The following is a 27013-nucleotide window of genomic DNA, read 5'->3' on the forward strand; positions in this document are numbered from 1 at the left end:
ACAATTTCATATTCTGCTCCTTTTCAGCAAAGGCATTTCCCTGTGTGATTACAAACTCGTCCTAAGCACCATGCCTTAAAACTCTTATTTTGACATGATTCCAGACTTATATAAAGTTACAGGAATAACACAAAGAATTCTCTGACACCCTTCCCCCAGACTTAGATTCCTCAAGTATCAACATTTTACATCCCTGTCCCTCCCACCCCCCAGCAGAGAGGGAGGGAGACGGACAGACAGAAAACATGATGTTGCTTTACCCCTAAGTACTTCAGTGCATTTTCTATGAATAATATACCACTACTATTAACTTACTACTATTATCTAATCTACAGCCTTATTCGAATTTCAGCCACTGTCCCAATAACAACTTTTACAGCAAAAGATAACCCAAAATTCTACACTGCATTCAATTAGTATATCTCTTTAGTCCCCTTTAACTGGGGCGGGCACATGAGTCAGTATTTGTATTTCATGACATTGACTGTTTTAAGAGTAAAGGAGAATTATCTTGTGGACTGCCCTTCAGTTTGGGTTGTCAGCTATTTCTTCCCGATCAGACTCAGGGTGTTCACTTTGGGCTCACAGAAGTGTACACACATGATTTTAAACAACTGTAGTAATAAAGTATTTTACATAAACATTCCCTTAATGTAAAATCTTGGGTTGTCTTATCACTTAGCTATAATTCCAAAATGAAGCTCTTTCTCTCTCTTTCTAACAACTATCTATTGGCTTGTCTTCTTTTATTTCTATATTAATGATTTATTTATGGCATTAAAAGAGCAAATATTTTAAGGCCACTGACAGATTAATGAATTTTTAAATTTTTTACTTATTTTTTAATTGAAATTTTTTGGGTAACACTGTTTAACAAAATTATAATACTAAGTTTTTTAATGAGCTCCTGCCCATGGGCACCCCCACGCTGATGTGTCTGCTTCAGCTCAGGCCGACCGGCCGCGCACACTGGCGTGTCGGGAGGTGTGCTCTGACCCAGGAAGACAACAAACAATGCTGCATTGCTGTGCAGGTCAACTCTGGGTTAACGTGTGGTTACGGACCACACTGCTCCTCTCATGACACCAAACGCATTTGCTCCTTTGCTCGCACCTTCATTCTTTTAGCAAATATTCACGGAGTATCTCCTCTGTGCCAGTATTTTTCTGGGTGCTGACATCAAGCTGTCATGTAAACACAGAATCAGGCTAACAAATAAACAAATGGTCCTAAAGACTATGAAGTATTCCAGTAACAAGTCACTGGCGGGGGTGTTCCTGGTGGGGACACACAAGAGCCGGTGTGGCTCCAGCTGGGGAGCATGGGAGAGAGGAGGCGGCTTCTGGAACCTCTCCAGTTTCAGGTCATAGTGCTTACCACAGAATTCCACTAAAATGACTATAAAATGTTGCCCTTTCCTGAAAACACATACCCCTGTTCTGCCCTATCTCAAATACCCACTTCTAAAGCCCCGCCCTCCTCCTTCCACTCCATCCAGTAGGCAGAGTCCGAACTTCAGTGCACTGCAATTTGTGAGTAACAAAGAAAGCTTGAAAATGTCCTGAAATGAGAGGGAACTCACAAACCATTCTCATGTCTCTCAGCCCTGCAATTACCTGAACACCAAGGAATCATTAATGAATCAGGCTGTCTCACATTAGATTAATGGCCACTTTCAACAGGAAAGGGGACAGACGCCCAAGAAAAAAAGGTAAGCGTGCATATTCTCCTCCAAATAACAGAGGCAGCGTCTGCAGCCAGACAGTGAGGGTGGATGTTCCTGCTCTGCAGGCTGAGGCTGGACCCACAGGAGCCCCAGCTCCCCGGCCCACTCCCTCCTCTGGGCTTTGTCGGCTGAGTGGAGTCACGAAACAGGAGGACTCTCCCAGAAACTGATTCTGGGGGAAACATATGCCCCTTCCTCCACGGGAAACAGACAGTCCTGTCAAAAAAAAAAATGTCTTACCTAAAAATTACATTAAATGAAAAATCAAAGTAGACAAAATACATAAAAATATGACCAATAATTATTAGGAATCTCTGTCAAATACTTTTAAAAATCAGCATAACTCACACGGTATGTGTACATGCTAATGTACATCCTTCTTTTGAGGAAAAACAGCTCCGAATAGGCAATTAATCTGATGTATGAGTAATGACCCCTTAACAATGCCATGCCCTCAGTGCAGCTCAGGGTTTCTGAGAATAGAGAAAGGGGAAAAAAAAGCCCAACTATTCTAAGTGTTCTAACAGAAACACAGAAATGCTATGACTGCACCCTCCTCAGGGGCTGAGATATAGAACAATGGAGACACAAACACTCATCCAGGGACAGGAGCGATCACTTAGTGAACAAAAGATAGATGAGGTTTTAAATAGGAAAGCTCCTATCATAGAAAACACAATGGGAGCTAAATAATTGGGTCAGATCTGGTAATTAAAAGCAGTTGAGTAATTAACAGAGGATTAACCAAGGTGTCAGGATAGAATCATATTTTAACAAAAGAGGAAATAAATGGGAAGGTGTTTACACTTCAACCATTATCCTTCTAAGTCTGCTTTGCATTTTGTTTTTGAAAATTTACAAAAAGTGTAGGAAGTAGTCCTAAAACAATTCTACCTTGCTAACCTGTGACTGAAAGCTACTTCTAGCGATTGTTAACAGCAAGTGTGAACAAACTGGGCAAGTAATTTAAATTAGTAGGACTAAATCAGAAGATTTCAATGCGGGCAAGAAGTGAGCTTGAGTGAGTAAGTTAGAGTCACTAACAGATTATCTGGTGGGCAGCTGAGAATTCCTGCTTTCTGGTTGTTTTTCTGTCTCTGCCACAACCTCAAGGAGTGAAAGGAGCCTCGAGACTGGGAGCATCTGCCACACTAGCCCTGGGGGTAGAGGCTTTGAAAAAGTCTCCTGCAGCTTAATGGGTATGAGCCTTAAACCTGGTAGCATTTTAACCATTTTATTGTTTATAGACATTTAAAAAAAATTAACCCTGAGTTTAGAGTAATTGTTTTAAGGCAAAAAAAAAATCCGCACCAAAACATCAAAAACCTTATAAAAAACTGCGCCCCTTTCACTGTCATGACTCATCCCAGGCTGACAATCTCTTTCCAGATATCATTCAGAACAGTGAGGATGCCTAAATGGCTCATTTCGAACAATTCCCCATTTTTCCACCAGGGGGAGAAGTTGGCCAGCATTTTGCTGAAAAGAACAATTTTCAAACTTGGATTTTCACAGTGCTCGAAAGACTTTCACATATAAAAAGTCCTTTCCCTCCTCCAGCTCCTTCTCAATGCATTTAATTCTGGCTGATTAGACAAGCACTCCAGCCCCATTGTGGAATAAGAGGGAATGGCCATGATTAAGGGCCGAGAGTGAGCTGGACACTTTACCAGCACAGCACTATGGAATGGCTGGCCCATTCTCCTAAAACTTGAGATCAGGGTTATGGTTTTGCCAAATCTGGTATTGTTTCAAGGATATTTCTTTTTTCTTTTCTTTCTATCTTTCTTTTTTTTTTAGGAGTGTTTTCCACCGGCCTATTGGTCAGCTGACACAGCCCTCGCATGGGCACGCTGGCTCCCTCCTAACTGAGCCCTTGTCCCCTCTGTGCAGCCACAAAGCTGAAAGCACCGACCCTGCCCTCCACAGGAGTAGTGAGAACTTTCCACTCTGTGGAGGGTGCCTGGTGTCCAGGAAGGACCTGAGGCAGCAATTCCTCGCTGGGCCTCCCTCCCCCTCACCTGAAACTCTCAGCAGGAACTCAGGTTCAGACGCACAAGACGGCCACAGAGCCTGCTCCTGAGGGAGAAGCAAACCGGACTTTCTAGTGTCTTGGTGACAGGAAAACAGGGCAAAGGGGAAGACGCAGAGCTGAGTGACCATTCTCCCTGGCCCAGGGACAGATCCAGTTTTTGTGGATTCTGAGCCTTATGTCATTATGTATGGGTGTGGGGGACTCCTTAGAAACAGAATACTATATTGGGACTATCACATTAGCTACAGGCACTGGAAGGGGTCCTGGGTGGTGAAAGACTCTAAAGCTTAAGCGGCATAACCAGCATCAGCTCTGCATTTGGCCCGGCCAGTTGAGGAGCATGTTGACGAAGGATTCCCACAGCCTTGTCCACATAATGCTGACAGATGGTTTCCCCGAGGTCTTGAGGCTCAGCTTCTGCCTCAGGGAATGGACTAAGGAGCTGGGAAAGAATGCAAGGTGGCCGGTGGCGGAGTCTCCCTTTGGTTCTGCCCGCTCTCATCCTGCCCTGAGCACATAGCAGATGCTCCATAAACAGTTGCTGATCAATCAATAGAAGTTACTGCTTTGCCACTTCCCCATCTTTCCTCTGAAGGCTGCACTGCTGCCCTTTTCTCTGATGTACCAGCAACCCTTTAAGCCTCCATGCAAAACACAGATAATGAGGAGAGAAAGTCACACCCAGTGTAAGGCCAGTTCCCATGCCCCTGGATAATTCAGTCACCAAAGATGTCCAGGCATGAGTTACATGAACTTCAAAATCAGTTCAACAAATAGTGATGTTTTCATCTGTGCAAACCCTGTATTTGGCACAGCAGGGACACCTGGTCCCTGAGACACAAGGGACCAGTGAGCTCTATGGACTCAGGACTGCCCATTGCCCCAGGGTATTCCTAGGACAGAACAGCTCACAGGAATGTGTCTGGTTAAGGGAACAAACATCCTCAGTCACGTATTCCAGCTCTGCCCCGGCCAGCTCTCCACACCTGCCTGGCCAGGCCTCGTCACCAGTTTGTGTCACTCGCTTGGTTCAGGCCTTGCCTCCTCCTTCCAAGACTACCCTTGGGCTCCACAAAGTTGCCAACTGTGCTAATCTAATTAAAAAAAGAAAACTAAACTGGTCTGAAGTTAAAGCACCTTCCTAAATACAGCTATATTTGTATATTTTCAGTTCTCATTAAAATAATGTATACATTTCTCCTCCTAATCTAGTGGAGAAATCACTTAACCAAATCTTAACAATGAGTTGAAGTGAGGCCTAAAACATGGAGAGTTTTCAGTTCCGTTAACGCAGCTTGCGTTTGTAAATGCTGCAGTTCAGTATTTATAAGCAAACCAGCTACTAAACGTTCCTGTTCTTTCTTGAACAAAACAGCCAGAACTTCTTACATATAAAAGTGTCTTCATGAAGCCATTTATCACAAGAGGGGGAAAGCGTTCTGCAGATTCTCATCTGTCAAGTGGAGATAATACTGGGCAAGTAATGAAGTGAGCAAATAATGGCCACCATTATTTGGGTGCTGTGTGCCAGGCCTATGCTAGCATTGCACATGGATTGTTTTACTTAATTCTCTCAAAAACACTGTGCAGTATTATCCTCATTTTATTGATACAGAAATGGAGGCCTTAAGAATAAGTGACTTGCTCAAGGTCGTGTAGGTGTTTAGTGATGGTGTTGAAGCTGGGAAGGTCGAGCTTTATTCCTAGCCTCTGGGCCACACTGCGCCCGCAACCAAAACCACTTTGCACACTATAAAGAACTAATGAGTTTTGTAAGATAATGATTTTTTTTAAAGCAGGTATTTGTACATATTTTGATATTTTCTCAAATTCCTATTTTATTTTAAAAAACTTGCTGGAGAATTGTGCTACTGTTTTCAGTTTTTTTAAAGTTTTTTTTTTTTAATTAGAAATCAAAAATAGTCAAATGCAAATAATGATAATAGCAACCATTTACTGAAAATATACTGTATGACAGGCCACTGTGATGAACTCATTATATGCAGCTATCTTGTGAGGCAATCAATGGCACTATCCCTGTTTAGCAGATGAGGAAACTGAGGCTTGGAGAAGTTAAACTACTCTACTCAAAGTGTCTCAGGCAAGGGGAGGTCTGAACTCTTACTCTTATCTATGTACAATGCCACCTCCCTACTGCAAGGTGTATACAAATAGAAAGTATGTTTTGGTTAACCAGCTGTTATCTATTTCACGTATCTAGATCTCTGTTGGCCAAATGGAAACCACTCTGTTCTTTCAGGCCCAGAGAAGAAGAGAGGCGAGCAGGGCCAGGGGAGTTCAGTTCTGCCCTCTCAGCCTTAGTCTCCAACATCATCTGGGGCATGAGGTTCATGCAATGGGTCTGGGGAGGGGAAGGCGGGAGATATGAGTATATCCTACCGTCTTTGTAGACAACCAGTAAAAATAACATGAGGAAATAAATTGGGTTCACTTCTGGATGCACAATGTAGAGTCTTGCCGGGCAAACCTGGATTTGTCTGAAGTGCACTTAATACATCCTTAGGCCATTGTCCCCAAACTGACTCCACCTTTAGCTGAGACAAGCATCTTGCTAACATGTGTCAGAGCTCATCTGAGAGGCTGCCTATCCTGGAGGTGGGGAACCTAAACAGGGTGGCCTGTTTGTTATGGGGTCTTCCACTGCAGGGGCCCAACTCGCACATGATGAAGGAAGACGCCTTGCCTTGGCAGGGAGGCCAGGTTCACAATGCTGGGTCTAGAAAGGGCAGAAGATCTGCTGACTCCAAATGATGCCTAAGCATAAAAAAAAGACTACCAAAAAAGTTAGGGAGGTGTGTCTTTGGAGGTCAGCGGGGCACATTCTTCAAGGCTTGATTCCGCAGAGTTCACAAACTCTGGTTGGAGCCCTGATCAAAATGCCCCCATGAGGCAGAGCAAATCAGCTCTCAGAGCAAGAGAAACTATGTCAGGGTCATGGGCATGCAAAATGGTGACTGAGCACAGTGTTCCCAAATACTAGCTTCCTCTCGGGCTTATGTCAAGTACGCTTTGGTGAGACGGAAGAGGAAGCCTACCCAGAGACAAGATCAAAGGCTTCCCTGTGGTCTTAGAGAGCAGGGTGTCAGTGAGTAGTGCCTGGTCATCCGAGGCTCACCTACACACTCTGATCCCACTGACGGGAACCTTCCCAGGGGCCAGGCCTGGCTTCACAGCAACAGTCTTCCAAAAATTCCAAGTCATCTGGGGTGCTTGGAAGGCAGCCCCCTGCACCCCCCTGCCTTGATGGGTTACAAGTGCAGGATGAAAGACAGCTTTCAGGGTGCTAATGAGAAGCTGCTTGTACTGGGCTGGGGATGAACAGTTGATAAAGCAAGATCCTAAAGTGGAAGTTTCCACGGTGGCATCAAGATTCAACAGAAGGGAAATTCCAAAGCAAGGGGCCAGACCATCATGTGTAAATGTCTAAGAAGCTGGCCTAGCTGTCTTAAAGATCCATAGGCAGGGTAAAAACAGGTTCAGGATGGTGGGAAGTGACAGAGGACTCTGTGAGGCAGATTCCTCAGAAATGCTTGATTCCCACCTCCCTATCGTGGGTGTGGCGGGGGGGGGGAGGGGTCAGACTTTCATCTCAAGTCTAGAGAAAGGGTTTCAAAGGTAACATCTAGAGTTTGGGGACTGGTATGTGACAGCTGCCTGGGAAAACCAAATGTGACAGGGGGCCAAAGTGGCCCAAGGTGGCAGAGTAGAAGGCCACACAAGGCAAAGTGACTGCTTGTTCCCCCAACCCCAAGGGGATGGTTTAAAGGAATGTGAACTCTGGGCACCAGGAATGCCGGCCTGGGTCTCTTTAAAAAGGTTCAGCTGAAGAGGGCTTCAGCCTGAGGGTGAGAGGACCCCAAAGAGAAAATCTGAACGGGAGCCAGAAGCTGCTGGCAGACGGAAGCAGCCAGCAGGAGAGGCACTGCCCAAGTCCTGGGAGATCCCAGATGGAAAGTTCCAGTGGGAGTCCTCGGGAAAAACACAGAAGCAGCCCAAGAGAGGAGAGAGTTCCTTATGTATCAGCCAGGCAAGAACTTCCCTCTCTGGGCCTCACTTGGGGACAACTTAAGCGGTGGGCGGCTCCAGGAGGGGGAGGTCCTCACTAGCCAAGACACAGGAGAATCTTCTTTCGGAAAAAATGCTGACTGCTGTTCATAGAGTAGAGCGAGGATTTCCAAATGCCAAAGTGAATGTGTTTGTGTGTGTGTGTGTGTGAGAGAGAGAGAGAGAGAGGGAGAGAGAGACTTAAAGAGGACATAGGACCTTTTATTACCTAGGAGTAACCAGAAAGTCAGAGTGCACCCACCAAACAAATCACTGTTAGTCAACTAAGCAATCACTGAAGCTCCCTCCCCCAGCTTCTCCTTCTTACTGATTAAAACAGCTTGGCCAAGCAAATGGTTAATCCAGGGTGGAGAGGTACTGGGACCCTACCTCTCCCAGTGTGGCCAGACTTTTCTCCCACTACATGCTGACTACTCCCAGATTTGATGCTATACCATCAATGTCTTTTCACAGCCAGAGACTGAAGACGTATGAGGTGTGAGAGAAAGAGACTTGCATTCAGAACACCAACGCTCAAGGCCAGGCTCTGCAACCTTGAGTGTTCTCTGTGGCTCTGAACCTCAGGCCCCTCATCTGTCAAACAGAAATTCAGCACCAGCACACCTAAGCAGCAAAAGGCGTCCTATTGTTTTAGATTATTCTTCACCTACTTTGCCATATTTTATAGGAAGAAAATGAGATAATTTGAAAATACTTTATATATCCCCTTTGAAGTAGTATTTTTACAACTTTCAAGTAGTTATTTTTCTGGTGGCATTTAGCTCTATTACTGAAACCAAGGCATTTTCAAGGACAGGGCTCAAACACGAACACAGCAAGGGTTTCTTTAGTACCAAGGAACTTGAACCGACAAGGCCCACACAGGCTGGATGGGCTGGGACGAATTAGTGCTATGCTTCTTCCTTCTGTTTTCCTCTCACCAAAACAGGAGTGTCCACCTGCAAAAAGGACCCTGGCCCGCAGTCAGTAACTGAAGAACAAAGAGTACAGACCCTTTTCTCTTTACAGACGCTAGAGTCCATAGATTCGCACAATGCTGTGCCCAGAAGAGACCCTGAAGACCACTGAAGCCTGCACGGGCCCTCGCAGCGAGGAACCAGGCCCGGTGGGACACCCCGGGAGGAACTTGTGCAGGACTGATTGGAAACATGCACCGACTGTTTTTCAGAGAACTACACATTCTATTTCGCAACAGTAAGAGATAATTTGAATAAAAAGTTTTATCAGGAAATGAGGGAAATACACCCAGTTGCATAAACTTTAAAGGAACAGTGGGAGACAACAATGAAGCTGTGTCTTAGGTATGCCCCACGAGTCATGTTGTACAGTGTACTAGTGACAGCTAACCTTTGCGAAGTGCTGACTATGTGCCAGGAGCAAGGCCAAGGGCTTTATAGACGTTACCTCATTCAGTCCCCCTAACAACCATGACCAGGTATTACTATCCACTTGGCAAAGAAGGTAACTGTGGCTCAGAGAGGTTAGGCAACTTTCCCAGAGCCACACAGGTAGAAAGGTAAAGTAGGAGCCTGGACTCAATCTCATGTCTAACATCTAACCCTGAACTCTGTTATTTTCCCACATGAGTGGGACAGTTGTGACTGAAGTAGGACAGGGACTTGGCTCCTGCTCATTCTTTCCTCTCAGGAGTCCTTGAGCTAGAAAACCAAATATCAGAGTTTAAAACCCACTGTGCTGCATGATCTTAGCGGTCATGCCCAACTCTGGGATTCTATGGCTCTAGCATCTGGCAGTGGAAGGGTGGAGAGAGGTGGACCCACAATAACTGACATAAAGAAGAGAAACTTAGAGTTTGTAGCCCATGTTTCCAGAGGGATGGCCGGAAGGAGTGGGTTCCAGCAGGTGAAACTATAACAGACCCAAGGTTCACAGAACTATAGTTATATGTGTAAGTATATAGTTCAAGCATGCACATAGAGCACTTAGCACCAAGTAAGCATTAGGTAAATGGCAACTACAACTGTGAAAAGTTGACACATATGCCTAAAATCCTCAACATGTAATTTAATGCAACATACTCAGCCACTGACATCACTGTCTCTGCTCCATAAGGAGCTAATGTTTATCATGGACGCTAGACTTTAGCGTTGAGCCAAGACAAGAAATGAACACATAAGATTAACCTAGCCAAATCTAAAACAATTCAAGTCTGAAGCAATGGCTCTTAAGCAGCAGGGGACCATGGAATCCTATGAGAAAATGATAGAAACATGAATCCCAGTTTTAAAAAAAAAAGGAAAAAAGAAGAAGGAAAAAGCATACACACAATTTTGGAAATAACTGTAGAGGCCCATCCTGATAGCTACAGATCCACGGAAGACCATTCGTTGTCTCCAGGTGAATAACCACTCCTGTGGATCCTAAGGATGTCACATGACATCCCCAGGTCAAAAGCTACCTACCCACAGGGGAGTCACCTTTCCTCCTCCTCTCCAAAGGCTCACTGTTGCTAGTCTCAATCAGAATACCAAACCTGGGGTGGGTAGTCAGTGTAATTTGATGCTAAATCTAATTTTAAACCTTTCAAGATTAGCGGACCTCAAATTAAGAATTTCTAAGTCAGTGGACTATGGTACCCAGAAATTTTATCCTTCCTTCTTTCCTTCCTTCTTCTGGTAACAAACTCCTTTTTAAATAGGGGACCGCATCCCATGTGACCTTTGTGGTATTCACCTTCTCTGAGCAGACACACGAGCAAGGCACGGCCGAACAGGTGCTGCTTTCTGTCTACTACTTACTTTTGCTAGGTTGATTCAGGCAAGAACATCTGCACAGAGCCAATTAAGAATCCTCCTTGGTACTACTGTTAGAAGAAGAGCAGAACTGGCATGCTCTTCTCATTAAGATCCATAGCTGTGAGGATGGCAGAAATGCAATGCTGGTGGCTACCTCTGGCACCGTGCTGAGGGAGAATTTGTCCATGAATGAAGCTGACAGGTAGGCAGAACCGACAGATGAAATGAGTGGAACATAATGGCCTGACGATATCTTTTGAACCCCTGGACACAGCTATCCCTGCAGGTCGTGTTAGCATGGACACAGTCATGTAAGTCAAGGAAATAGTTTAAGCAGGTTTCTGTGACTTGCAAACAAAACAATTCTAATAAGCCTGATCTAAACAAAAATACAGCTCAAAAGGAAATTTCCATTCATGGATAGTCCTTGGGGAATTCTAGGCTCCTGCCTGACAATGATCTTTACTGAATTAAACTTTTTTCATCCTATGATGTTTTCGTAAAAACTCTAGGCTGAGCATACCACCCTCAGCCCCTGACAGTTCACCATACCAATGCTGCCAGCAGCCAGGCATGACCTGTTACAACAAACATTAAAGTTACAGACCAGAAGGAGTGTCTCAGATATGGGCAACAGTAGTCCCGGGTACAGTGTGCTGCCAACAAACAGACACTTGGAGTCTACTATAGTGCCTCGTCCCACAAGCTTCTCACACTGCCTTGGTTCTCCCGAAAGGTACTGAACCCTCTTGGTGTCATCAGTGTCCTAGACCCCTGGGGCTCAGAATGGAAGGAGAGAGACATCTGGAACAAGGAAAAGGGCCTCGCAGGTCACAGGGGACAGGGTCAGTGTAAATTCTGTGCCTAAAAAAGCCACACCACAGGCTGAGTCAGGGCATGGAATGATTTGGGAGTGGGGAGAAATAATAGTCACAGAATACTTTCAGGAAGTTGTTTGTTATTCTTTTAGAATAGGGATGGTTAGCAGATTTCAACTCATGTGCCAAACCAAATGTCTAGGCTCAGCATCCAGAGCCAGGACAATCTGGGAACTCCCTCATGGGAGGGGGTGGGGATGAATGTATGTATGTGTTGTCCAGCCGAAACCATTGCATTTTATCCTTGGGTTACACAAGGCAGCAGAAAAATGCAAAGCTGGACTAAGGGCTTTTCCAGGACTGCAACTCAGTGACACATCATTCGCTGAGGGCAGTCCTTGAAAGGCTCAAGTCAGCGCCTTTGGCTATCACAGCACCGTTTCCCCAGCAGGCCTGTGACCTTGTTAAACACGACTGCCATTCTACTCTTCTGAGCTTCTGCCCCCAGGACTGGAAATTACTGGAAGCAAGAACAGAACTAGCACTCCCTACAGCCACAGGCAGAAGATAACATTGGAACAAACTGCAGCCTCAGGTTAAAACACCCAGGGGCCACACAAGAGCAACCCCCTCCCCTTTTTAATCCAATTATAACCCAATAAAAGCTCAAAGCCACCATCCTTCAGTGCTAGTACATCTCTCCACACCATGCCCCTCTTTTTTCTTGGAGAGTGGATAAAAACTTTATTCTCTACACTTTCTTCTTTTTGTGAATTCTTTCACAGCTGCATCACCAACCACCCTAACATTACGGTGGCCCATATGGGGACATTCTTATCTCTCCTCCAGCCTCCTGAGACTTGGAATTAGGGGAGCAGTGGGCAGCAGAGGTTCGGCCTGGGTTAACCCCCGAACCTGTCTCTGTGAGGCTTGGAGGGGCTCTGCAGAAAGCCTCCTCCTTGCCCACCTTCATGGCCAGCGATTGTTAACCCCCTGAATCTCAGGATGAAAAGATTCTATGTAAAGTGATAGCTTATCCCCTCATCTCATTGTTGTTTTTCTTGTTGATATTATAAACCCCAAACCATCTCTCTGCTGGTTTGGTGTGCTCTCGGGGCTCAGGGATACCTGGCTCAAGAGAGACCTTCGTGGTTCACTCTGCTCTTGGGACCCAGGGACACCTGACTGAGGCAGGTCCTCTGTGTTCAGTCTGCGCTCAGGCTCAAGGACACTCAGCTCTGGCCACAGACCTCTAGGTCATTTGAGTTGGGAACACCCTTCTCAAACACTGACCCCCAACCCCACCCCACCCCACCCCCATTTGTTCTCATCCCTGAGATATATCCTTCCCTTTCAAAATGGGCAACAATCCACCCTGCCCAAGGACTCCCCATTGGGATGCACTGGAAGGCTCTGCGACTTAACCAACCTCAAGCCCAAGCCCTTGATACTCTATTGCAACACGGCCTGGCCCCAACACAAACTGGGTGGCCAGAAGTCTGGCCCATGACAGGCTCTCTTACCTATAACGCTATCCTCCAACTCAACCTTTATTGTGGCCACCTCAGTCCCCTCCTTAGGTTTGGTTCTCAAGAGGAGGAGACAAGATTTTGATCTTCAGTGGGGGATTCGGGCGTCTTTCTCCTAACTGTGTCTCTTTGTTCACATTTAACCTCACCATAACATCCCTCTGCTCCCCTACTCACGTCTATCTTGCTGCAGGGTAACTGTTTTCCAGCTGAGCAGCACCCTAATCCCTTAAGACCAGGATCTTTTAATCAATATTACCCAGCAGGGGTGACTCCCTTCCTTACCTGCCTAACCCAAGTCCTGCATTCAACTCCCATCTGGAGGTAGGTATGGCTCCACTGTGCCCACCTTAAGTAAAAACAAGGGTACGAAGAGGGAGAAAATCTCACCCCTGCACGCCCCCCTCCAGACTGTAAAACACTCTATATTCTCCTCCTGGAGACCTGGGAGCTGCTAACATCTGGAAAAATTGGGCCTGCCGGTCAATGCAGAGAGAAAAGTAGCATTTTAAACTCAAGCCGATTTTCTGCCCCTTCACCTGATGAAACCAAAGTCCTTCTAAGAGAAGCTTGCTTCTCTTTCCCTACCTTTTTAAAATGCAAACACCTGGTCTTCTTCAAGAACTCTTGTCTAGGCCATCTTTTAAAATACAAATTTTGGGATAATTCTTATAAAAAGGGGAAAACCTTAGCTATATCTCAGCAGCTATTCCTTTCTAAATTAGTGAATTCTGATAAAAGTTATTGAATGTCTAGGTATTCTGAAATAACATGAAATACCTAAACAGACTGCTAGATCTGCTTTCGGCTTTCTATCCCAGAGGGGCTGTGGAGTGGATTTGGAGCCGTGGATGAATGTCTTGTGCTTTACTGGAGGTGTGTCTCTTGGAAATGAGAGCGTGTTTGCCAGTGGAGGAACCTATACTTCTAACGGCCACCAGATACCTTCCTAAGTCAGTCTAGGGATTGCCGATTATTGCTTACTTTTTGGTCATTATGGGAAATTAAGGTTTCTAAAAGTTAAGTTCAAATTAAGTTGGAAAGAAATTGTTTAGTTTTAATAATAGAAGGCATAGGGCATGGAGATGCAATTTTGAAGGACAGGGATTGAAAATGAGTTATTCTAAAAATGGTTATTTCAAAGGGATAAATAAGAAAGTTTGTGAAAGTTGCAGAAAGGTTTGTGAAGGTTGGGAAAGTTTTAAATTTGTGAAGAAAGAAACCTCAGGCTCCAGAACTGCGTACTTCCACCTAGTTTCTCCCTGGTGACACTGATGACTCTGGGGGCACTTGGAGTCACTTTCTCTTGCCCACGCTGGCATGGGGAAACCTACCTGTCAGCTGCAGAATAAATCCTTCATCCAGATGCATTTTGTCAATGCTGAGATAGAAGGTAAGGCTGCCCTCTGGACATGGAGTCAGCTGGGACACAGGGCCCAGTAAGTCAGGAACTGATCACTCCCTGACGTCTGAAGGGACCCACTCCTTCTCCTTTGTGTGGTGCTCTGGTCATTGGTGAGTTCACCCTCAGGGCACGGGGTAAACACATCCATGGGCAGACATGGATTTGAGTCCCCTGTCTGAGTGGGGTAAATCCATTCCCAGGGAATCTGGCTGATACCCTGGTTTTTGGTAAGGCTGCCCTCAGGGTACGGGGTAAACACATCCATGGGTTAAACAGGCTTTCTCTCCCAAACATGCTTTCTCTCCCACTGCCCGTGTGGCTCTTTCAAATGTGCTTTCTAATGAGTCCCCTGTCTGAGTAGGTTAAATCCATTCCCAAAGCACCTGGCTGATGCTCCTCTCATTGGTAATGTCACCCTCAGGCACAAGGTAAACACATCTATCTCTTTCTGTTTCTCTACTTGTGTGGAACTCCCGGTCCTCCATCTGGAGCATTTGTCTTCTGTCACCAGGTTTCTGCCCTTTCAGGGGACAAAGCAGCCCCACCCAGGCTCTTCCCTGCTGCTACACACCTTGAAGCCCAGACTATTTCCACCACTCATGGACAGTCCTTAAAGCTTTTACTGAGAGCTTTTACTCTCCACAGGTCTTCTTGCTTGGTATTCAGGACCTTCCATCCCTTTTCCAGTCTTCTTAAAAGTTTTCAAAAGCAAGTAAGAGAAATCTTACACTTCACAAAACTTAGTAATTCAGATTATGTGTATGGTCTTTATGTGGTCAGTCTTCATGTGTATGGCCTTTTACGTGATATGCGTTTGTCTGTGTGTTACATGTGGTGCATTTTCTGCCTCCAGGTGGTATAACTAGGGTGTAATATTTTGTTGGCCTACAAATATTAAGTACTTACATAAATTAAGCAGGATCCTATGATCTGGACAAGATATTTGATATTAAAACTGGCTTAAGTTTGATTAATGTCTTTTAGGGTTATTACCAAAAGAAAAGTTTTTTACAAAAAAATTTATGCTATAATCTTTTGGTTAAGAATATTTGACAACTTTTCCAAAGTTTAAATTTTAAAAAGTAAGAAATGACTTTGAGTTATTCCAATGGGCCCCTGGAATACCTCAAGAATGTATTCTCTCTCCTTATAAAAGTTTTTGAATTAGTTAGACCTACTTAACATGCTCAAAATCACATGGGAAGCTTTGTCAAACAGAATAATAACTGTTTTATTTGTATACATATATTTTTATCAAAATAGATTTTCTAGACATTTCAATCTGCCTCAGGGAGGAACTTGCAAAAATTCAAAATCAAGTTCAAACAGAAAATTCTCAGGGGTAACTGGTGTCCTGTCAATGACATTGGACAAGCCAAGAGTGATGTTCCCTGTGGGGACATCACGCAGTGGTGCTCTGGGTGTCAGCACCCCACACGCTGGGAATGCATGGATTGTTTCCAAGGCTCAGGGCACACTTCCAGTGAGTCCTGAACAGCATTTTCAAATCTTACATACTGTGAAGTCTCTCTCTCTCTCTCTCTCTCTCTCTCTCTCTCTATATATATATATATATATATGTTAAAATTGTGTGTTAAATCTAAAAATATGGGCTTTATATTGTTCTTTTATGTTACTTCATGGTAATTACTACTTATCAAGAAATTGTTGTCTTGAAATATTATATTTTACAAAGAAGCAAAGTTCTTTATCAGTTGCGTTTTAATAGAATCTACAACCATGTCATTTTAAATTTGGTCATTTATAAACAGTCACTGTTTTACTCTAATGCATTTGCAAGTGTATCTTAGGATAGGTCCATGAAAAGGACTCTGACTTACTCTAAATTACAGGTCTCTAAGTAGGTCATATCTCTGAAGTAAATAAAGATTTACAGAACCCTCAGAACAACTGAATTCATGGAAATACTGGCAAATAATCAAGACAAACAAATTGGTTACATGGGACTACATGAACTAAAAGATTATGGTTCTCCTTATGACTTTGTTCAAAATATTGCTAATTTTAAATCTTTTTGTTTTCCAGATATAAGGAAACTTCTCCCTCCAGAACAATGTGTAAATTATACCCTCATAAGCAACATGGAAACATTTACATTTTCCTCCCTACCTGATCCCTCCAGAATTCAGCCACTCTTAACAAGTATTATTTTCACGGCAATATGCTTGTTTGCATAAACCCAGTAAGAGGCTGTTATCTTTATAACAGCACCAGTTTCCAAAAGTGGCTTTATTAACCAAGGCTTTGTCTGGAATGTCGTGATCGAAAGAGCCATGCCTGGACTCTGGATGTCACAAGGAAGCTTTAAGGAATCAAGGTGGACTTTCAAAGCCAATAAAAGCCCCTGGGAGAAAAGCCTGGTACCTTGCTTGGTCACCTGCTTCCTGGCAGTCTTCTTTCCAGGTAAGGAACAAAGGTTGCTTTCCTGGAAGATGGCAAGGAAGGAACCTCAAGATATTTTGGGGACCTCAAAAACTTGATGAATCCACTCAAACTAACAGGTATTTTGGGCAAAGCCAAGTAGCAACTGTGTGGCTGGCTTCTTTACCTTGAGAGGCTGACTAAAGCTCAAGCTGAAGGTTCCTTGTAAAATTCCAGCAAAGCAGATTTGAAAGAGCCTATATGATCAATCACTATTCTTGTTATCTTCACGCAAATAATCAAGCCAAATCAAAACCGGACTTAATGCAGTCTGTGATAAAATGAGGGTGATTTTAGGGAGAGAAACTGCATGTCAATGGAAATCACAGTGTCCAATTGTAACCCACAAACTGATTGAATCCTAGTTTTTCTAGTTTCCTTCTAAGCTAATGTTCCATTTTTTTCCTCCTTTCATCCCTTACTGGGAATGATTGAAACACACTAATGCAGTGTCACCCACGTGGAATTTACCTACTACTTTGCCTCCCCCTTTTTAGGACTTAAAGGCCATATCTGGTCCTGGTTTTCCTGGCTAATTGCCTTCCTAAACCCATAGCAGTCTTTTTTTTTAAAATTCTTCTTTTTAGGCCATGTCTCCTCAAATATCTCATATCCTTCATGCAACAGAGTGTTGAGGCTCTGGAAGAGTCCCTCCACAAATGGCTGTCTCACTTTTTGGGCTGTCCAATCCTACCCTCTTCCCCTTGACGACCCACACCTGGACCCACAGGCATGGACTGCTCTACAGCCCCAGCATGACTGAAGTAGCTACAGAAGAAGAAACCTTCATCCCTACTCCCCCAAACCAGAAGTGAGTCAGGTCACTAAGGATAAATCCATCGTAAAACCCAAGGGGGAATGAAAGGATCAAGTCCTAGCCATTTGCTATCGTGGCACCATTTGCAGAGCAGGACGATGACCTTGTTAAATATGACTGCCATTTCACTCTTTTAAGCTTGTCCCCAGGACTGGAAATTACTGGAAAACAAGAACAGAACTAACCGAAGCACAATGAACTTTGCTTCTTCTGAGTAATGAGCGTGCCTTTGTGTCCTGTCCACTGTGACACTCCCTGCTCAGAAGCTCAGAGACAAGAATGTGGGACCTGCTAGCAAATTTCTCCAGAAATTTCTTTCCTTCCTTATATGTCTGAATCTCTTTATATTATGTGTATTTAAAAGCCACCTCAAAAATCTTTGAAAGGTAGATCAATAGCAATCAAAAAAATGTAAAAAAAAAACTGGGTGGTGACTGGAGAGAGCTCTCACAAACACTGCCTGCTGTTGTGGGGAAGCTCCAGGCGAGCAGGTTAAGGCAGTGGCCTTTGGTGGGAAAAGCCCTGGGCCCAACTGGCCAGTCAGCAAGGTCTCAGTCCTCCCCCAAACTCTCCTGCCCTCCTCTAGAGCGTTTTCCCCTACTCCACCCTTCCCTGGGCCACTGGGTGTCCTCTGGTCTATTCCTGTGCAGCCGGCTCCTGTTCTCTTTTCAGTACTGTTGATTGCTCTTCTGCCCGCAACTCCTCCCACCAAATCAAAGCAGCTCCCACTTCTATAAGACCTTGTACTTGATATCAATAAGCTGTCAATGGTTCATAGAAGCTTAACCAAGTATTTCCTCTCTCAGGTGTGAGTATATTTTAACCAGGTAATTATCATACAGATGCAACGGAACAGGGGGATCTTCTTGTAATCTCAAATAATTCTATGTAAAGCATCTAGCACACAGTCAGCAGTCAATAAGACATAAAAATTCTGTATGACTATTGTTGCTGTTATTTATCCCCCACCCCCCACTGTCTATTCCTCTGTCGTTACCATGACCACCATTATGGATGTAAATGCTCCTTTCTTAACACTGGCTAGCTGCAAATCTACAATGAATGCATTTTAATTATAGTTTATGGTTTATAAGCACTTGCACATCCTTTTTGATCTTCCTGGCAACCCTCAGGTTAAATATTATTGCCATTTCACAGATGAGGAAACTGAAACTCAGGAAGGTTGACTTTATAAGGCTCTAGAGCCAGGAAGTAGCAAAGCCACGGCTCAAATCCAGGTCTCATATAAATTTCTTGTTCTTGCACCCTGACAAGTGGTTGCTAACTGAACAGCAGTCACATCACAATCATCTGAGCGCTCTGAGGTTCCTAGGGTCCACCCCAGATCTTATTGAATGTGGATGGCCCAGTGGAAGGGAGTAGGAGCTTATATTTCAATGAGTGTCTCATGTGATCCTGATGAGCTGCCAGTAGGTGACCCAGTGCAGTGTCCTTGCTACTCTCTGGTTGGCTAAGTACTTGCTGTACTCTCAGCCCTGTGCTGACTACTGCAAGGAAGGCACTGGTAGCCTTCAGCTCTCAAAGCACCAACAAAGCAACAGAGGAAGTAAGACTAGCCATGGTGAAGAAGTGTATACCACCAAAGACAGTGTTTGGCTTTAAAACAGTTCTGAGCAGGAGTGGTCATACATGGCAGGAATGGATAGGCAAGGCCACATTATGGGGAAGGGAAGATTCTACTGAGACCTGCACAATGGGAAGGATTTCCAAGTAGAGAAAGGGTGAGTAGCATGAAGTGTCCTTAACAGAAACAGCAAATAGCCTAGTCTCGCTAGAATAAAAGGAATAGTGGGAGGTAAGCAAGAGAGAATGGGGCCAGATGGTGAAAATAGAGAAGGCAGAGAGGAGTCTGGGTTGGCATTCTGGGTGACATGGAGGTACTAACAGTTTTTGAGCAAATAAGTAACATTCTGAGAGATAATTTTAAGGATACCTAGTGTGGCTGTGCTGTGTAGAACAAAGGGAGGGTTGGAGAGTGGTATTGGAAGGACTACTTAGGAACCTACTGAACTGATCTGGATGGTAGAGGTGAAGAGTAAGACCAGGATTCTGGGGCCTGTAAATCAAAATGGGATGAAAGGATGTGCTATGAGGTGGGAGCATGATCTGAGTCCTCTCACTCTCCATGCGTTTTCATTCGATCACAGCTGTTTCCATATGTCTCTTAAACAATGCCTGGTAGACTGTAAAAATGGCCACAACTCTTTCCCTCTCTGTCTCCATGCTCCTTGTAATGTAAATCTGTAGCCCCTCTCACCAAGAGGTGGAATCTGTATCTGTAACCTCTTGAATCTAGGCTAGTCATTATAGCTTGCTTTAGCCAAGAGAATGAGACGGAAGCAATGTTGTGACATGACAGTCCTGAGAATCGACCTCATGACACTTCTGTTCTCTCTCAGTACCCTGCCCAGCCCCCATGTGAATAAGCTCAGAGCAGCCGGCAGGAAGGTGAGACACATGTCTTAGTCATTGTTATCCCTCCGGCCAAGAGGCAGGAGACTTCCCGAAACAAAGCTGACCTGGCCCCGAAGCTGACTGCAGACACGGAAATGGTCCCACCTGATTTAGAATCACAGGGCTGAGCCCAGCCCAAATCAGCAAGCCACAGAATGTGGGATGAAGAAACGACTGTTTCTTCTGAGTCAGCAAACTTTAGCTCAAATTTCTGGCTGTAAATTTGGGAATGGTTTGTTATGCGGCAATAGCTATCTGCTACACACTGCAAATACAGTATTACCAGGGTATTAGGGAGTGATGTCACACAAATGCCTCAGAGGCTTTTTCAGTTAAAAAGTATATTACTTTCCTAGCTCTAAAAGCAGTTTTCTACCCCTGCAGAACTATCATTTACAACAATCACATTCAGGTTCAAGGAGGGAAGGAAAAATAGAGCAATAAGAAAGCTAGTATGTCATAGCTGTGAGCCAACTTTCATTACAACATACTGCAATCTACACACTGGACAGTCTACACACGGTGGTGGAGCAGCCCTGCATTGTGGACACTGCTTGAGACAAGCAGGCCATCGACAGGGGCTTGAAAATAGTCTCAGTAGAAAAAAAATTCCACTAAACCTTTTTATTTTAATAGTATTTGGCACATGATTATAGATCTGTTCCCTGATCATGCTCTTAGCAAAAGAACATGGATTGATCTTTTATTTTTTTTTTAAGGCATGGAAACATTTTAAATCATTTCAGAGACGAAAAAAAGTGTGAATAAATAGACATCTAATCATAGTACTGGCAGAGATGCATCTAACTTAGAAGTGTGAATATCATTTCAAAAATAATGTCAAAGAGTCACTTTGTTTTAAAAATGAAAGAGAACTTACCAGTAAGACTTTTTTTGTATGGCCGACTGTTTTCAGGTTTCCAGGGGGGGAAATGAATCTGAAATAGAATTGAACAAAACATTTCATAAGTAAATCACATTTGGAAAGGGTGTGCTTTTGAACCCAAATGACTGACATAATGTTAAGTGTTATTCTTTTAGTTAAAGATTAGCAAAGCTTTTTCTGGCTCCTGATGGAATAGGGAGAGTTTTTCGCCTACATATTTTAACTTCCTGAATAGAGAGCATTCTCTCATCTACTTCAGGGAGTGTTGAAAGGCTGAGCCCAGTATAACTATAAATGGTAGTGTTTTCATCCAAACCCCTCCAAGTCAGCGGAAGCCTCCAGATTCGTTGTTCTGGCCTTGGCCCCTCAACCCCCTTCTGCTAGGACTGTGGCATGGCTCCCTTTGTGGAACCAATGAAAAAACAGCTGGTCCAGGGCCCAGTATAACCTGAATGGCAATCAGAGGTGTGTACAAGCTTCTCCTATAGTGGCCACCTACCACAACCACAAGTTTTTGTTTTATTGATAATGGTGAGCCCAAGGCAGTCCTGTTCAACAGAAATATAACACAAGCCACATATATACCTTTCTGTTTTCTAGTAGCCACATTAACCAAGCAAAAGAAACAGACAAAACTAATTTTAATAATGTTTAATTTAACCTAATTTATTCTAAATATTATTACTTCCTCATAACCAATATAAAAATTATTAATGAGATATTTCACTTTTTTTTCCATGCTAAATCTTTAAGACCCAGTACATCTCAACTCAGGTTGGTCACATGTCGAGCCGTCAGTGGTCGCAGGGGCCAGTGACTACGAGCCACACTGGACCGCACAGGCCCAGAGGATCTATTCTGGGCCTTCACTTTGGCAAGGTTCCAAAGTGAGTCAATTGCGTATGGACATTTTATTCACCTATTTTCCTGCTCCTAGTAATCATTACTTCGTTCATGATATCATTTTAGTATGAATAACAATGAAATAACAGCAAATACTTATATAGCATTCAACTGCCTGCCAGGAACTATTCCTGGCATGTTCCTATGTTACCTCGATTAATCCTCACAATAACTTCATGAGGTAAGCATATGATATCATTCCCATTTTGTAATGAGGAAATCGAGGCACAGAGAGGTTAAGTAACTTACTATATATGTCAGACAGTGACAGAGCTGGGATTCTAATCCACATAGTCTGCCCCCACCCCGCCCCCCAGCCCAAGTCCTTAGCCACTATACTCTCAATTAAATTTGAATGGCGCAAGATAAGATAATTGCTTTCAGTTTTAATTATAACCTCCAAGTGATCCTGGGTTGCTCTTATGCAGATGGAAGAGTAGATGTGCTAGCATGTTAACTTAAAAAAAATTGGGGGTAAGAACACAAAAACCACAAGCAGGCCTGGGGTCAAAAGATGGCACTGGGTGCCTCTTTGGATGACCAAGTTGGGGGGCAGCGGGAGGTAAATGTAGGGTCTCTGGAAAATCTTGCATTCAAGATTTTTCTGAGAGAAGGATTAGCTACTTTCATCTGATTCTCCAAGGGGTCTGCGAGATAGCCACCTCTCTATCTCTCTTAGTGGGGTAAGGAGTAGTAGTATGAGGAAGAATTGGGTGGAGAGGAATCAAGAAAACACACCCTTTCCACTTTATTAATCTGTGCTCCACAAAGAAATCACACCTAGGGAAAAAAATCAGACCCACACTTGCAACCCCCCCCATTCAAATCCCAGGGAAGGAAGCGGGTCAGTGACACAATCCACAGGTCCCAGGCTGAGACCAGTGAGGGACGCTACTGCCCAGTCTTGCATGCTGAGCCCCCGAATTTACTGAAGTTCTTCAGTGCTTCCTCGCAGTTTTAGGACCAAGTCCAAGCTCCTTAACCCAGTCCCCAAAGCTCCGGTGATCTCATGCCCGCCTCCCTCCCTGGGCGCGCTCTCCTAGGCATCTCGTGCTCTACCCCCACAGACCTGTTTACAGGCCCTAGCACCCCACACTGTCTCACTCCACTCCGTCTTTGCAGATTCTGTTCTTTCTATCAAACATGTCCTTCCCTACAATATCAACCTATCTTCAAATCCCAGTGCAAAAGTCACCTCCTCTGGGAAGCTTTTGTGAACTTCCGTGGCTGGCTTGGGGACAATTTCTCTGCAGTAATAGTAGTATTCATTCAATTCAACCAATAATTATGTACTACAACTACTGGTAATAACAAAGGCTGGTTTTTATGGAGCTATGTGCCAGGCACTGTTCCCAGTGCTTTGTGTCTTCTTTAAATCCTCTCAGTAACCATATGGGGGAGGTTCTTTAATTACCCCACTTAACAGGTGAGCAAACTGAGGCACAGATGTTGTTAGCAGCCTAAGGTCACACAACTTCTAAGTTGCACAGCCAGACTGTGAGCCCAGACCATCTGGTTCCAGAGCCTGCACTCTTAACGGCCACAGCACACCTGCCTCCCATTGCCTTCTACCCTCACATTCACTGCACTGCCCTCTGTTACTGCAAATGGCTTCTGCATTTCGGTTTTTTGTTTACTAGTCTTTCTGCCGACTTGTTTGCAGAATCTCTGCAAGTTGAGACTATGTCTAACTCATCTTTGTCTTTCCAGGACCTAGCAAGGTGTTCAGTACAGGCACACACTGGAAAATGCTGGGATGGCACTAGAAGGATGGGGGCAGGGCTATAAACTTGTGCCAGGTGAAAACCCACTGGGATAGAGAGTCCCTGAATATGTACTTTAATAAAGCAAGCTTTAACGTCATCTTCTGAACCCAGCCAGTGCCTGTTCAGTACTAGAGGGAGCAAACAGAGCTCAGAGCTTGGCCAACTTGATCGTATCTCTAGCTACTACATCAGCTTCATTTAACTTTGTACATGGACCAATGGATCTAAGTAATAACAGGCCTTCTGAAAGCCTTGTTGGCTATTACAAAGGAATGCTAGAAAGATACATTCCTTTAAAAAAATGCAAAAGTCAAAAAAAGGACACAAAATCCTGTCCCCTAAAGTTGCCTTGGTTTCAAATAACTCAATATGCGCATATTTCAAATACTTTTTTTAAACAACAGTCTCATATCGAAAATCTCCTTTTGCTGTCCAGTCATGCCTTTGCCATTCACTCCAATGGAGTTCCACAGTATGTTTCTTTCCATTACTATCAGAACTCCCCTTGGACGAATAGCGAGTAACCTTGTAGGAGGACACACTCTTCTTTCTCCAACAGTGGGAAAGACACACGTTTCAAGATCTGGGACAAACACAGAACTCTAGGGAGAAAAAGAGCTCTTTCTAGCTTACATCAGAGATTACATCAGGGCTGTGGACCAGCCTACCTACTCACAGCTAAATGCAATTAGCCAGAATGCCCACGCTTCCTACTGCATCCAGAATGCAATAGAAACCATCAGTTTCCCACATATATGGGTGTCAGCATCATCTCAGCTATTAGCAACTAAGTTATAGATCATATTTTGACTCTTGCCATCTCATCTCCTTTCACACTGAACTTTAATTGTTATTGAGAGGTTTCCTGAGTGCACATCTGTGTGCTGGGCAGAGTCGTAGGTACTAGAGAGGCAGGAGTGAAGGAGATAAACGAGGTTCCTGATGGAGGGGACCTCCTGTTGTAATGGGAGACTGAAAATAAGTTCACACAGAAGTAAGAAAGAGAACTCCAAGCAGTGGTATATTCTACAAATGTTTCCATACAAGCAGGGAATGAGGGATCTGCTTACGTGTTTATGACGAGACTGGGTGCATTCAGGGTGGTATGGCCATAGACATTAAGTGTTTAATAGTGTCTCTTTGGTAGCTGTATGGATGAGTCTGGAAGAGGCAACAGTGGATGAATGAATCAATGGTGACCAATTAGGAGGCCATTCAATTGCTCAGGTGAGATATGATGAGACTTGGGTTCACCAGCAGAGATGGAGAGAAGTAGATGGACTCAGTATAGGTTCTTGAGGTAAAATAACCAGGACCTGCTGCTAAGCAGATGTGGAAGATGAGGGAGAGGAAGGGGTCAAGACAACACACAGGTCTTGGCTCAAGTAACTGGGTTAATGATGGCTTTTTTAGGGGAGAAACAGGTGGAGGGAGGAAAGAAAATAAAGAATTCTGATTTGACCTTGTTAACTTTGAGACATCCAAGTAGACATGTCAATATTGAAATGTGTTGAACTGTGCTGTCCAGTTCAGTGACCACTAGCACATGAGAATTTTTGGACTGTAAAATGCACCCGCCGCCCCCCTCCTCCCCTGCAATTGGGGAGGAATGATGGTTGTTAATGCTGCTGTTGAGTTCTGTTTACATTTACATTGGTGAAATATTTGTTATGTATGTTATTAAATATTTTATCACATTTTTTGCTCAAAAGGTTTTTTCCTATTTTCCTCCTCTAAAACCTAGGTGCATCTTATGGTCCAAAAAATACGGTGCATTAAATACAATTAAAAACTCATTCCCCCTGTTGCACAAGCTGCATTTCAAGAGATCAAGTAGACAGAAAGGGCTACTTTATTGAAAAGCATGGGAGTAGAATATAACCATCACTGCAAAAAGTCTATTGGGCAGGACTTGTCTAGAACATAAATAGCTTGCTAGACTCCTTTCAGTAACTATGAAGCTTATTACAATTATAAAATACAAAACTATAGCAGTCTCCCCTCATTTGCAGGGATACATTCCAAGACTTCCAGTGGACGCTTGAAATTGTGTATAGTACTGAACCCTATACACACTGTTTTTTTCCTATACACAGATATACATATGATAAAGTTTAATTTATCAATTTGGCACAGTAAGAAATTAACAACAACAGTAATAGAATAGTTATAATACATTGTGATAAAAGTTATGTACACATGGCCCCTCTCTCTCAAGTTGCTTATTGTGCTGTACACTCAGCCTCCTTCTTCTTGTGATGTGAGATAAAATATCTGTGCGATGAGATGAAGTGAGGTGAGGGAGATATTATTAAGTAAAATAAGAGTTACTTGAAGCACTGCAATATAGAGACCATTGGTCTGGTGACGGAGAGGGCTACCAAGTGACCAGTGAGAGGGGAGTGCACAACACAGACATGCTGGACAAAGGGATGATTCATGACCCAAGTGGGATGGCGCGGGGCAATGCAAGATTTCACCACTATTCAGAACGGAGTGCAATTTAAAACTTATGAATTGTTTATTTCTGGAATTCTCCATTTTATATCTTCAGATATATCTTTAATATCTTTAATTTAATATTAAATTCTCCATTTAATATCTTTAATATATCTATTAAATATATTAATATCTTTAATATCTTCACTTTGTTACCTGAAGTTGACTGCAGGTAACAAAGTGCAGAGAGTAAAACTGTGGATAAAGGGACTAGGGTGTAGCCCTGGGCTATCTTTAGCTCTGAATGGCAACTGGATTCCAATCTGTCTGAAAGTTCTGGTTTCTAGTCACATTTCAGTCCTCTAGAAAATAACCTAGGCACTGTAGGACAGTGGAGTGAAGACTAGATTTATAGGCCTGGCTTCCAGCTGTCTTCATCACCAGTGACTTCCAGTAAATCACTTAAGTAAGATGTGCCTCAATTTCCCCAACTACAAAACAGGAAGGGACCCTGAATGGACTACATTGAGAAGTATGTTGGACATGTTTCCAGCCCTGGAGATATCTCTGCTGTTCTCTGGTCAGGTCTATTATGTTTTCACTTGCAAATTCTGCCATGATGTTATCTCAAATGGCAAATGAGATATAAAAGGGCCTTTGAAACATACAAAAGACCCTATTGTAGGCATAAAGGGTACATGTTCTGTGAAGGTGAGGCTAAATTGAGAGAAATATACCCTGTGCCTTGAGTCCTTCACAGAAACTTGCCTGTTTTTAGATGTTAGCAGGGACACTGACTTTATAAAGTCACGCTACACGTATGTGCTCCAGAATCGCAAGTCAAGTCTCAAGCCCCAAGGGTAAAAGACAGCAGGAACCCAAATGGTGACATTCTCCCCAACAGTGCAAGGGCCTCTGTCCCAGGGAAGG

The 27013-nt window shown here is 43.8% G+C and overlaps 1 protein-coding gene across 2 annotated transcripts in view; it reads right to left on the reverse strand.

Annotated features, from left to right (window-relative positions):
* GNG12 (G protein subunit gamma 12) overlaps positions 1–27013 on the reverse strand; it is a 123497-nt gene that overhangs the window by 54878 nt on the left and 41606 nt on the right. For both annotated transcript variants that reach the window (XM_036026268.1, XM_036026267.1), the window contains exon 2: positions 20970–21027. The gene's annotated coding sequence lies outside the window, so the exon portion shown is untranslated. The remainder of the gene's footprint in view (positions 1–20969; positions 21028–27013) is intronic.

The sequence above is a fragment of the Phyllostomus discolor genome, chromosome 5 (genome assembly GCF_004126475.2).
Source record: "Phyllostomus discolor isolate MPI-MPIP mPhyDis1 chromosome 5, mPhyDis1.pri.v3, whole genome shotgun sequence".
NCBI classification, from domain to species: domain Eukaryota; kingdom Metazoa; phylum Chordata; class Mammalia; order Chiroptera; family Phyllostomidae; genus Phyllostomus; species Phyllostomus discolor.